The 13,409-nt window shown below is 43.8% G+C and overlaps 1 protein-coding gene across 12 annotated transcripts in view; it reads right to left on the bottom strand.

Annotated features, from left to right (window-relative positions):
* NLGN4X (neuroligin 4 X-linked) overlaps positions 1–13,409 on the bottom strand; it is a 363,400-nt gene that overhangs the window by 321,307 nt on the left and 28,684 nt on the right. For 8 of the 12 annotated variants that reach the window (XM_053580981.1, XM_053580970.1, XM_053580969.1 and 5 more), the window contains 2 exons: positions 8,366–8,534; positions 5,421–5,507 (listed from right to left, as the gene is read on the bottom strand). The gene's annotated coding sequence lies outside the window, so the exon portion shown is untranslated. The remainder of the gene's footprint in view (positions 1–5,420; positions 5,508–8,365; positions 8,535–13,409) is intronic. The other 4 variants (XM_053580978.1, XM_053580976.1, XM_053580979.1 and 1 more) reach the window with 1 other exon arrangement.

The raw sequence follows: 13,409 nt of genomic DNA on the forward strand, positions 1-13,409 counted from the left end.
CTAGAAGTTTTTTTTTTCCAATTCTTTAATTTGTGAGTTTTAATGCCACTCTCTAAGGCAGTGGTTCTCAACCTTCGTAATGCCGTGACCCTTTAATAGTTCCTCCTGTTGTGGTGACCCCCAATCACAAAATTATTTTCATTGCTACTTCACAACTGTAATTTTGCTACTGTTATGAATCGTCATGTAAATATCTGATATGCAGGAGACCTCCAAAGGGGGTGGCGACCCACAGGTTGAGCACCGCTGCTAAGGGGAACAAGCAGATCCCAGAAATTGAGCATGTATTTCAACCACAATTTACCTTTTTGCCTGTGAAAGGTCCTTCAAGAGTCTTAACTGGTCTTGCAGAGACATTCAGACAAGGTGAAATTTTACAATGATGCTGGACTCCTGACATCTGGAGGTGACACCCCAGTTGCTGTACCACATTGGTTTACAGATCTTTTCTAAGTCCCTCTAAATCACAAAAATGTTTCCTGAAAGATGAATTTGGGCAATATGTGTTCAAAACAAAGTATATTGTGAACAAACTCAATATTCGAATTTCCTGGCACCTAGGATTGCCCTGAGCAGCTGAATATGCAACGCGCTCACAAATGCAGTTGCAGATCACACTGACCTTCCTCTGTCCTAGTTCAACTCTTGATCCCTTGACTTAGAAATAAAAATTATGGCTTCAGTAAGGCCATGAAAGAGATTTTTCTCAATCATCAGTTTTTGAACTGGACAGAGTCATCCTTACAACACAGTAAATGCTAATATAGGATCACTAAGATCCTCCAGACTACCACGAAAATACAGTGCAATGAATTTCCCTTAATGGAAATTACAAAACCTGAAAGCATTCAGCCAACTGTATACAGAAAATTGATTAAACTGGCATGACTTGAAATTTGCAAGTATTAACTAGGCTTCCTGCAAAATTTGTGCTTCCTAGGCAGGCTGTTGTTCTTAATTTACAATCACAGATTCCTCCAAGGAAAAAGGAGTGACTACATATCTCTCCCAGTTTTAAACACAGAAATACAGTAATCAAACATAGCTAAACAGCACCAGAGCTGGTTACAGGTGTGGACCCCCTCACACACTGGGAACTTCAGTAAACCTGCAAATCCTTGCCCTTCTTCTCAAGGACAATTGCTTCCAGTGAAGAATCTCAGTGCTTTTAATTCTCACGGAGAGTCTTCAGAATGTTGAAAAAGGAAATACCCGATCAACTTCTGTAACTAAGTTGCCCAGAAGACTAAGTTGAATACTTCCAGTTTGGAATGAACTAAAATGATAGCTAACCAAAGAGAGAGAGAGAGAGCGAGAAAGAGAGAGGATGCAATTACCCAATTTAGTAAAACCAGTAGATGACTGTTTCAGGGATAAGCTGATAATGTCCAGTGGTTTCAAATGTAGATTGAACCTAAGTGCATATGGTAAAAGAATGAAAAGAAAAAAAAAAATCTAGATTCAGAAGTTCTCATCTCCTTCCCCTGATTGTGCACTTTATGTAATGTTCTTCCTGGGTTTCATAATGTGAGCTGTCATATTCTAAGCTGTGACTTGTCTGTCGTGCTGAGCCTGGTGCCAGACCTATTACTACAGCTCCTCCTAGGAACTAGGACAGCCTGATTATATTAAACTGCTCCTTGCACCGCGGCTACTGAAATTATGAGGCGTAAAGCTGCATTGGTTGGTGGTGGTGTGTGAGAGAGAAGAGGAAGGCTTCAGAGTCTCCACACCTTGGTTTTTTATTAACACTCCTCCAGGTTGAAGGGGAAGAAAAAGAAAATGGAAAATTAAAAAACAATAATAATAATAATAAGGTTGAGTAATTCAGGAGGCAACGAGATTTACATAATGCCCTGTTATTGATTTTTCAGCTGTGTATGCTGCTGAAAAATGATATGTACTGTGAGTACCTTTGATAAAATAAATAAATCTAAACCAGATAAAAATAACACACAATGGAGCAACCATTTTCTCAGGATGATCCTCTTGCAAATTTGCAAGTTATTGACAAAATAGAAACCAGCATCAGCCTTTCTATGTAAAATACCAATTGCCTCTTCAAAAAAGAAAGAAAGGAAATACAAAAAGTAGTATTTGTTTAAGGCAAGATAGAGAGAGAGAGATTTTGAAATAACTTGGTTAGAAAGGCGATTTCAGTATAGCACATGACCTTGAAAATCTTGTAGAATCCAACAAAATTATAAAAGTTTTGTTCTACAGAGAGAAAACCTCTGATGGGAAAAATCAATCCGGCAAACTTTAGAGGATGCTCAAAAGTCATTTGCAATCTAAATTTTGAGAAGTATCTTGAAGACAAGACATTCGAATTGATAAGAAATCTGGTCGTTATCTAATATTTAAGCAATTGAACCATAAATGGTGTCTCGGCAGTGCTTGAACGGATAGCTGAGCCATGAACAGATCTAATCCTTTCTCTGAAATGTACTAAAATGTAACATGACTCTTTGTGAAGTTGGAGTTGGCGGGGAAGGGTCCAGATTTTGAATTGTGAGATCTCTTCAGGAACGTTTGCTCAAAAGTATTTATCATAAAAGTATGCTTTCCTTCCCTCTCCTCTGCTCTAGTTACAGTTTCCAGATAGAGAGAAGGATCTCATCCTCTCAGTGGCAACCCAGCTTGGAAGATCAGCACACTCTGACAGTCTTAATCCCTCTTTGCAAGGACGTTTTTGTTCCTAGATCTTGGAGACACTTACTCCAGAAGAGAATGTGTTTTCTAGTGAGCAGAGGATCCGTGGGCACATTTCTGACAGGTTTACAGAAGGGGAGTCAGAGAGCAGTCACTCATTTGTACCCTTCTATATGATGAGCTACACTTGGCACTTTGGAGGAGCGAACAATTACGACGGAAATCTGAAATTCCCAATGCATATCATTGTGCAACTGCAAATGAGCTACAAGTCACTGTTTTCTATTTTTCTTCATTTCAAATAGCTTTTGCTTTTAAATTTCAGACTGCTATGAGAGCACAGATGATTAGGTTACAGTGTTTGCAGTTGTTAGGTAAGAAACAACTTCCTGTTGAAGTTGTGTCCCTCACCGAGGAGGTGTGACATATATCCTTACATGGTACCCATTAGGTGGCAACATGCCCATCCCCCTGCCTCTTCTCCCCCCTCCCCCACTTTTTAAAAAAGAAATGGTTGGGCTCAGTGGCTCACGCCTATAATCCCAAGACTTCAGGAAGCTGAGGTGGGAGGATCGCTTGAACCCAGCAGTTTAAGAGTAGCCTGGGCAACACAGCAAGACCCTGTCTCTACAATTCTTTTTTTTTTTAATTAGCCACATGTGGTGGTGGTACCTGTATTCCCAGCTACTCAGGAGGGTGAGGCAAGAGGATTGTCTGATCCCAGGAGTTTGACATTGCAGTGAGCTATGATGGTGCCACTGCACTGCAACCTGGGAGACAGAGCAAGACCCTGTCTCCAAAACAACAAGAAAGAAAGAAAAAAAAACTATTTTCACAACCAAAGTAATCTGAACACACTGCTAGATTTGGTTTCCCACACCGAGGCTGAGAAAACTCAGCGGATGTCAGTGATTGTCCATAAAGACTTCTTCGTAAACTCTCAGGCAGCCCATCCAACACAGAACGGGCAGAACTTTAGGAAGTGCCCAGAAGAGACGCCGTCCACAGGCGGAGAGAACGTCGCACCTCAAAGGCTGGAGGTGGGAAGGCCTGACCCAGAAGAGAGGTAAGTGTGCACTTCTGACAAACAGATGAGCCGGTAAGACTGGCTGATACAGCCTGTTTCCATATTTTAGAGTTTCCTCTGCACTTCCTGTTGAAATATTCTAGTTGTGGGCTGGGCACTTTCCTCAGTTGTGAATAGTTTGCAATCATGTTCACAGGGTGGGGACTCCTTCTCCCCACCATAGACAGCACCCCTTACTTGCAAAGTTTACACTACCCACCAGCTATCCCACTAAAGCCTTTCAAAGGTGTCACTTTCACTTATGACACTACAAGTTTGGTATTTTATAAGCCCCTTTTTACAGCCAAAAAGGAGGAAGACCTTACACAAGAACGAATAAACTGACTGTCTACGGTCACACTCCAGGCACGTTCCACCCCACACAGGCAGAATGACGGCCGAAGACCCCATTCTGGGCAAGGGAAAAGAATACACCCAGAAAAAGATTAAAACAGAAATAAGCTGAGCAAGGCGGAATAAAAACAGTTTGGCTAACTTACTTTTAAACCAGCAGCTATGTTACCTATCTGAGCAGTTCCTGTATTCTGGCCAGGGCAGCGATCAGGGGAACAGCTTGAGCCCTGTAATATGGGCAGGGGACTTGTGCATTTATCACAGGGGAAGATGCCTCTGGGGTGGAGATCACAGGAAAATTGTTCTGTTCCACTGATTCTTCAGAGGCCACTGACACTGTTGGGGCGTCTGCTCCACAGAGAACTAGAGGGGATTAACCTCCCCCCAGGAATCTGTGTGGGTGACCACAAACAGGGGGCTGCCCCCCCCCACCACAAGGCTCAGGTTTTGGATTTCTCAAGGCTGCTCAGACCCTTAACGTTAATGATTATAGATAGAATAAGAACTGGCGTGCTTACTCAAAGAAACTGTGACGTTTTTGTTCCCTTCCTCAGCTGACCCTCTTGGCTAAATGAGATAACAGCCTCAATAAAAGCTGAGTAAGACAAACACTCAGGGCCATTCGTTGGAACCCCACAAGCTAGCGGTGGTCCCCTGAGTTCCCACCCCTGAAAACTCTATTTTTAATGTCCTGTCTTTTTATCGGTTGCTTTTAACTTTGCTTTTTTTTTTTTTTTTTTGGCCAGGACTGGGTTTGAACCTGCCACCTCCATATATGGGGCCAGCACTGTACTCCTTTGAGCCATAGGCACCGCCCTTAACTTTGCTTTTCTGTGGTGGATCGCACCAGCTCCACAGCTCTTAAAGGACCCCACCCCAGGGGTAGGACCCTGTCACTCCAGGCTAAAGATATCTCTCCTGCAGGCCACAAGGAGAGCCAACACCCAGGGTGAAGCTGAACATGGTGGCAGCACTTGTGACTGATGATCTGGGTGTACCCTGTCCCCTTAGAAAAATGAGACAGCAAGGGTGGATATACAGCCCCCACCCCCAACCCCGTCATACTCAAGCAGCCCTCCAGGCAAAGTCCAAGTTCACTACCTCCATTGACAATCTCGTATCTGAGCACAGATCACTGAGTAAAATGAAGGTCCAAGAAGGGGGGGCGGTATGCAGGGTCAGAAAAAATAACAGGGAATCTCACATGCAGTGTTCAGGGCCTACCCCCAGGCCGGGAACTCACCACAGCCCAGGACCCTGCAGCCTGGCTGGACCCTGGACATATGGTAAGATCCAGAATTCGGCCATTGCCACCCTGGACTTATCAATAATCATTCACGGTGCTTACCTTTAGATCATGGCTCTGCGATGCTGCCTTTAAACATGCTCCATGGAAATCTACTGGGTTTTTCTTTCCATTTCAGCACATTGTCCCCTGTCAAAAAAGAAACATTACTGTCCCTGAGGAAAAGAGATGGTGCCACTGTTTCAACACTGAGGTTACATTCCTTAGAAGGGTGGTTGCAAAAGCAGCTGGTTGTCGTGTAAAGCACAATCATTCTCCTTCCCTGATAAGCCAGGGGACTTCTCCAGAGGGGACCCCTCTCCACAGGCATAGCTTTGTGTGGAATCTACATGCAACCATTTTCACACAAGTGCAGTTTGGGAAGACCAGATGAAGGAAGGCAGCTTGAAGTTTCTGATGTACAACTTATAGGCACGCAATAAGGCAGTGCTAAATTTTATTGGAGATAATCTAGCATATTTTGTTGGGCATTGTGGCAGGTGCCTGCAGTCCCAGCTACTTGGGAGAGTGAGGCAAGAGAATTGCTTGAGCTCAAGAATTTGAGGTTGCTGTGAGCTGTGACACCACAGCACTCTACCAAGGGCAATATAGTGAGACTCTACCTCAAAAAAAAAAAAGAATTACACATCTGCAAAGTCCCTGCACCGAAACTAATCAACATTTTAGAACTCATTTATTTGCAAGAAGTCATCTTCAACCTGCGAATTTTTGTTTTCTTTTCCCCTACAGCAGAGGGTCAGAAAAACACTGATCATGGCTCTGTCTACTGGAAAATAAAATTATGTGCAATTGATTGCAATCATCTCAGGACCCCTTGGTGGTTTTCTTGTCATCCACCATGAAATCTTCTGAATGTACAGAATGAGTCTCGTGGAACATCATTCCTTCTACTATTAAGTGGCCGCTAACAAGGGCAGGGGGAACTTGAGAGCTACTTGGCAGCCTACCCAACCCGCTGTTTACATTCAGCATTTTAGCAAAGACACTACAGATATACCAGAATAACACATCTTTTGTTATCTTTCGCAAAAAGGCAGGGTCCTATTTTAATTATACTTTCTATTACTCATAACACCCAGCACACTTAGTTATTAATGGGCTTTTGATAAATATTGTCCATGAAAATGTACTTGTGACAATGAATTTGTCTTTAACAACCATCGCAATCACACTCATCTTCTCTGAGTCTCCTGTAGTCGGGCAAGGTAGTTATTGTCACCACTGTTCTGCGTTTAGAAAAATTGAAAATTTGGGTGTTAATAGCCAGCTCATAAGCTCTGGAGCAGGAAGTGAGACCTACATTGATCTGGACTTCAAAAATCAAGCATGTTATAAGACAAGTTCGTTCCTCATCAGAACGAATGTAATTGTGGGAATAGGTACTGTAGCTCAAATGCACACAGTAGGTCAACATTTAATATGCTGAGTACTTTACACAAGGATGTCCCCAAATATATACACATTTAAAGAAAGGAAAAAGCACTAATTTTTTTTTTTTTTTGAGACAGAGTCTCACTATGTCACCCTCTGTAAAGTGCTGTAGCATCATAGCTTACAGCAATCTCAAACTCTTACGCTTAAGTGATTCTCTTGTCTCGGCCTCCCAAGTAGCTGGGACTACAGGCACCTGCCACAATGCCCGGCTATTTTTGGTTGCAGTTGTCATTGTTGTTTAGCTGGCCCAGGCCAGGCTCAAACCCACCAGCCTTGGTGTATGTGGCCAGCGCCCTACTCAATGAGCTACGGGCGCTGAGCCAGAAAAAACACTATTTGTTTCTTCTCAAAGGTGAGTCCCTCTTGTGTGTGTTCCCATCATCACGGTCTTCCTGACTGCTTTTGGTTCTACAAAGCCACAGACAGTGAGGAGTCAGAGGGTAGGACTGGACCTTTAGTACAACCACAGGTTCAGAGGGTGGCAGTGGACCTTTATTTACAACCACAGGTTATGTTGCTTCCGTGCAAGGGAGAATCCGGACCACCAACACCCCTCTGTTCAAATAACCACTTCATCATTGTTCTTTCTTTGCGCTCAGCTATACAATTCACCCTGGGCTGTGATGTGGTGGGAGTTATTTCATGTCATCAGAGCTAAGCTACAAGACACTGTTGTTTGGCTGAGAAAATATATTAAATGTTAAACAATAGAGTCTCGACTCTGAGGGCTGAGGCAGGTGGATTGCTTGAGCTCAGGACTTTCAGACCAACCTGAGCAAGAGCAAGACCCCATCACTAAAAAATAGTCGGGCATTCTGGTGGATACCTGTAGTCCCAGCTACTTGGGAAGCTGAGGCAGGAGGATTGCTTGAGCCCAAGAATTGGAGGTTGCTGTGAGCCGTGATGCCACAGCACTCTACCAAGGGTGACAAAGTGTGACTCTGTCCCGCACGCCCCCCAAAAACGGATTCTCAAGATTAAAATTCTTTGGGAGGCTGAGACAAGAGGATCACTTGAGCCTAGGAGTTTGAGTTTGCCATGAGCTAACATTATGCCACTGCAGTTTACCTAGGGCAATAGAGATGCTGTCTCAAAATAAATAAAATAAAATGAAATTCTTCTTGATTTTACTGTAAAATGTGGACTTGATAACCTCTCAGAGAAGGTCTGTGCATAGATTTAATGTGACTGCTACAAATGGCCAATTAAACTCATATTAATATAAAACTGCATTTTATAATCTATGTTTTACATAAATCCTATACCCTGTCATAGTCCTATCATGTTTAATGACTGAAACTCTGCTTAATAAATGTTTGTTAATAGATAAAACATTTTAAAAACAAGAAACTTATCAGTCCAATGTTTAGAAGAAATAATAATATATTAGCAACTATAAAAATCTTTTATCATTTTTTTTTTCTTTTTGCAGTTTTTGGCCGTGGCTGGGTTTGAACCCACTACCTCCAGCATATGGGGCCAGTGCCCTACTTCTTTTATCACTTTAACAGAATCTTAGCATACAACAAATACATTAGTCAAAGCACACACACCTTCCGAGGGATATCAGATGTGGAAGCTAAGAACGATTTATTCCACACTACGGTAACGTTTCAAATGAGCCTCTCCGTATAATTGCGTCATTCCAACTGAAGACTTGGGGGTTCAGAGAGGTACACAGAGCCATTCCAACGCTCCCTGGGTGGTCGGTCAAGAAGGTACCTAGGACATAAGGCAGAAGGATATATATTTTTTTTTATCAAGAATGACATCGATGTAACCCGGACTTTTCATATGATATGGATTGGATACACCTTTATTCCTTTGTATCAAAATAATTTCCCGTAAGTATTGTCTTGAAACCTGGAGTCACATCATCTCACAAGTATTCCCTGAAGATGGTGTGAGAATAGGGAAGTGTTGTAGATGTGTTCAGGGGGTCCCGGACTCAAAGCCCTTCAGGCCAGAGCATCGTATTAGCAAGTGCTAATGATTGCATGACCTCCCATGCCCAAGATAGAGGGAGAGACAGAATGGCCTGCTCGGAAGAGGTGACAGCTCAGAAAAAGCCCCAGAAGATCCCAGCGGAGATGGTCTTGAAAGAGGAGCGAGAGAAGAAAGACCATGTTTGTGTGAGTGGGGCCCCTGCAAAGCGCGAGGTAGAAACAGCAGCCAGCAACCCCCCCCCGCCCCCCAGAGAGGTTCCTACCACGGTTACAGCCAAAGTTTTGACAACGTTCTGATGAATGTGTGCACTCCAGGACACACACAGGAGCGTGCACAAACACACACACAGAAACAGGAAAATGTAAAGGTATTGTAAAAACCTAAAGTTATCCCAAAGAGATTTTATTTTATTTATTTCTTTTTGGAGACAGCATCTCACTCTGTCCCCTAGGTAGAGTGCTGTGGCTAACTCACAGCAACCTCAACCTCTTGGGCTCAAGTAATGCTCCTACCTCAGCCTCTCAAGAAGCTGGGACTACAGGAACCCACCACAATGCCCTGTTAGTTTCTTATTTTCAGTAGAAAAACTCTTGCTCAGGCTGGTCTTAAACGCCAGAGCTTAAGCAATCCACCTGCCTTGGCCTTCTGAGCAGCTGGGACTACAGGCACCAGCCACCATGGCAAGCTAGTTTTTCTATTTTTAGTAGAGATGGGGTCTCGCTCTTGCTCAGGCTGGTCTCAGACACCTGAACTCAAGGGATCCTCCCACCTTGACCTCCCAGAGTGCAGGGATTACAGATGTCAGCCATCGCACCTGGCCTCAAAGGAATTTTTAAAAGTTAAAAGAAGAAATGCTGGGATTATCCAGCATTTATTTATTTAGTCTTCTTTTGAGTCACAGTGACTTGCTAAATTTCTATAAGAAAAAAAAAATATTGAGGAATCATTTTAATTTTGGTAGATATCTTGAGAGGCTACAAAAAACGTGCCGTGCTTAGGTGAGAAATGAGTTTATGTCTGGCGATACTCTGGGTATTTACAGAGGCGTGTATAGACATTCAAATGAACACAGATGATCTTGATTCCCCACTTAATTATCTCACTCAAATTTTATCTACTTCCGTCAAACAGAACAATCTTCCAAACTGTTTCTATTTTTGGAAAGTTGCATATTTAATACAACTTACGTTTCTGCCTTAGATTTGCTCCCCTTTTTAACGCAATATTCAACCTACTTGATTTTTAGCGTTGTGAAAAATCAGGAAAACAACAACGAAAAGGAAAGTTTTAGATTAGAATTTCAAAAGGGTATGTTTGAGCTCAAGAGTTGGAGACCAGCCTGAGCAAGAGTGAGACCCTGTCTCTATAAACAGAAAAACCGTCCAGGCGTTGTGACGGGCGGCTGCAGTCCCAGCTACTCTGGAGCCTGAGGCAAGAAGATCACTTGAGCCCAAGTGTTTGAGGTTGCTGTGAGCTATGCTGAGGCCATGGCACCTAAACCAGGGTAAGAGAGCAAGAGACTCTGTTTCAAGAAAAAAGTGTGTATAGAGGAGGTAAGTTTGAAAATAGAGAAATGGTTTTTACACAATTCCACTCTCCCAAGTATGACAAACTCTCAGAAAAGTAATGTATTGAGCACACTGCTAAGTTTTGACCCAAATGTTTCCAACAAAATTAAAAAGCACATAGAACCACCCACCTGGTGAGCCGTGCAAATAAACAGCCCAACGCCACAGATTTGCAGCTTTGGGGCTAGAATATAAATGATAAAGCTCCCAGATCCTTAACATTCTCAGAATCTGTCACTACCCATTTTCTTGGCACGGACCAGAATGAGAAATCTGATGAAACTTTCAGCAAAATTCTTTAGCCAAATGCAGAAGAAAAACCATAAAACGTTTAGGGACCTGAAGACTAACACAGAAGATTTTAAAAGATGAAAAATTGGTATTTAGAAATACATCGCATGCTTATGTTGAGGGAGTAATACATTTTCAGGAAACCCTATGAGCTTAGGGATACCAAAGGCCCCAAGGAAGGGAGACCCATGTTCCCTTAGAGGAGAAAGGAATTTCCCTTTACTACACAAGTTAGTTCAAAGAGCAAAGGTGACCCCACCTCAGAGTCTCTCTGGCTTGACTGTAAATCTAAGTAAACCCTGATGACAGAGGTGTTAACTCTCTTATTTCCTCACCACTCAACATGGGATCTTTTCATTCATTCGACAAATCTCTACGGACTGTCTTACAACTATGCGTTTCTTCAAGGGACACCCAAAAAGCAATGAGATTCTGCACACACGCCATGCACATTTTAAAAGAATTGTGCAAAGCATCAACTTTCCCCTTCAGCCGCCACATAAGTAGGCATAAAAAACAAAAAGACCTTCAAGTTTGGGTGAGAGCTGAAAAGGATGTACCCACTGGGCTAAGCATGAACCCCTCATTATGAATGGGAACAGGATGGACTGTCCTAGTGGGGTGCAGAGCCAGTGAGCTCACAGAAACCACAAAAACTGGGAGACAGCTAGAATAGCTCCACGGTGAGAGGACAACACCGGGCTGGCTGGGTGGGAGCTGCAAGTGGGCAAGAAACCCACGGTATATGAACATATGGGGTTTCCTCCAAGCGTCTGTCTAGTGAAGCCATCCTTTGGAAAACATTTTAGAACAGCGGTGCTCAACCTGTGGGTCACGACCCCTTTGGGGGTCTCCTGCATATCAGATATTTACATTACGATTCATAACAGTAGCAAAATTACCGTTATGAGGTAGCAACGAACATAATTTTATGGTTGGGGGTCACCGCCACATGAGGAACTGTATTAAAGGGTCGCGGCATCAGGAAAGTTGAGAACTACGGTTTAAGAATAAGAAGGAGGGGGTCTGCGGATGTGTCAGAAATAAATACACGATATGCAGAACCTGCCTTTGACACTCACCGTGGGCCTGTTTTAAGGCCCTTTGCATGCCGATTATCTGATTTATTTGGCAGACCTTTCTAGAGATGTGGCCCTCTCTACAGATGGGGAAACTGAGGCATGAGACACCAAGGACTGGAATTCACGCAGTTAGGAAGCATCGGTCTCCTGGTCCCCGTCATGGGAATCAATGAGAGCCAAAGGGAAGGCACAGAACGTGTGTCAGCATTAGAGCGGGAGGTATGAGTGGCGGATGAGGTTTGCACGTGTATACAGGAGACGAGAAAATAACAGCATTCCCTACTAACGCAGAGACTAAGAACAGAGAAATAGAGAGCAAGAAATCAAGGGTGAAGGGAACAATTTATTCTCAGGGATACCCAGTTTGGATGGAGAGGGAAACACCCCGAAAAGAAAAGGAAATACTGAATTTGTGAGGAGGGGGCTGGCGCAGGTCATTAAGAGCAGTGGACACTTGTTCCTGAGTTTTGAGTTGGATTTGGAAAATGAAGAAGAAATAGCTTTAAAATGGATGATGGAGGATGGACGGGTGCAGGGGCTCACACCTGTCATCTCAGCACTCTGGGAGGCCGAAGCAGGTGTATCGCCTGAGCTCAGGAGCTGGAGACCAGCCTGAGCAAGAGCAAGACCCCGTCTCTACTAAAAATAGAAAAGCTAGCCAGGTGTCCTGGCAGGGGCCTGTAGTCCCAGCTACTCCAGAGGCTGAAGCAGGAGGATCGCTTGAGCCCAGGAGTTGGAGGTTGCTGTGAGGTATGATGCTACGGCACTCAGCCCAGGGTGACAGAGTGAGATTCTGAAGAAAGAAAGGGAGAAAGAGAGAGAGGAAAGAAAGAAAGAGAAGAAGAGAGACAGGGAGGAAGGAAAAAGGGAGGGAAAGAAGGAAGGAAGGAAGGGATAGATAGATTGTGCAGTATGAAAAAACATGGCCAGGATATTATTAAAATAGTAAAATATAACCGGAGCAGATGACCAAGGAAAATACAACTGTGTGTCACTAAGGGCGAAATAAAAAGTCCTGGAAATTGATTTGTTTTGTGGACAAGAAAGAGAGGGGACTGGACACTAAGGAGAGGAGTAAGTGGAGATGTCATTAGCAAGAAACAGTGTCGAGAACCAGGCAAGCTTGGTAAGAAAGACAGTGGGCTAATTTTAGACACAGGGAATCGAGTTTGGGGCAGAGCATGTAGCCAGCGTTGTTTGAAAGGGAGCCATAGTGTGGGAAGGAAAGAGCCTGAGTAGGACATCAGCACAGGAGAGGCGGACGTGTGAGTGTCCTGAGTGGACGTGACCTTCACACCATGACTGGATACACTGCGCAATGTAGGAGGAAGAGAAGTGGCCCCAGGAGGGAATTTTAGGAAGCATCCACCACAGTCAGAAAAGTTAATTAAGTGAATAAATAGAAAGGCAGGTGAGGGAAAGCAGGGGAATGGAAAATTCGGGAATTCAAATGAGGGGAAAGTTACTGAAAGGAAGGGGAGCAAATAGGCCAGAGTCGGTAGAGAAGAAAGTCCACGGGCAACATGGGTTTGCTGAAGGCTCAGCCCTTCTAGAGGTCAGCTGGACGGCGATGGGTTCTCTGGAAACTGGAGTAGAATCTCTGTAAGTTGACTCCCCGCCCAAGGGACTGTAACAAACTGGTCAACATACGGAGGTGGTCTCCGTAAGGGACTTCCGCCGACCTGCATGTCCTTCTGTGGTGCGTGTCC

This window comes from Nycticebus coucang, chromosome X (assembly GCF_027406575.1).
Source record: "Nycticebus coucang isolate mNycCou1 chromosome X, mNycCou1.pri, whole genome shotgun sequence".
In the NCBI taxonomy this organism is placed as follows: domain Eukaryota; kingdom Metazoa; phylum Chordata; class Mammalia; order Primates; family Lorisidae; genus Nycticebus; species Nycticebus coucang.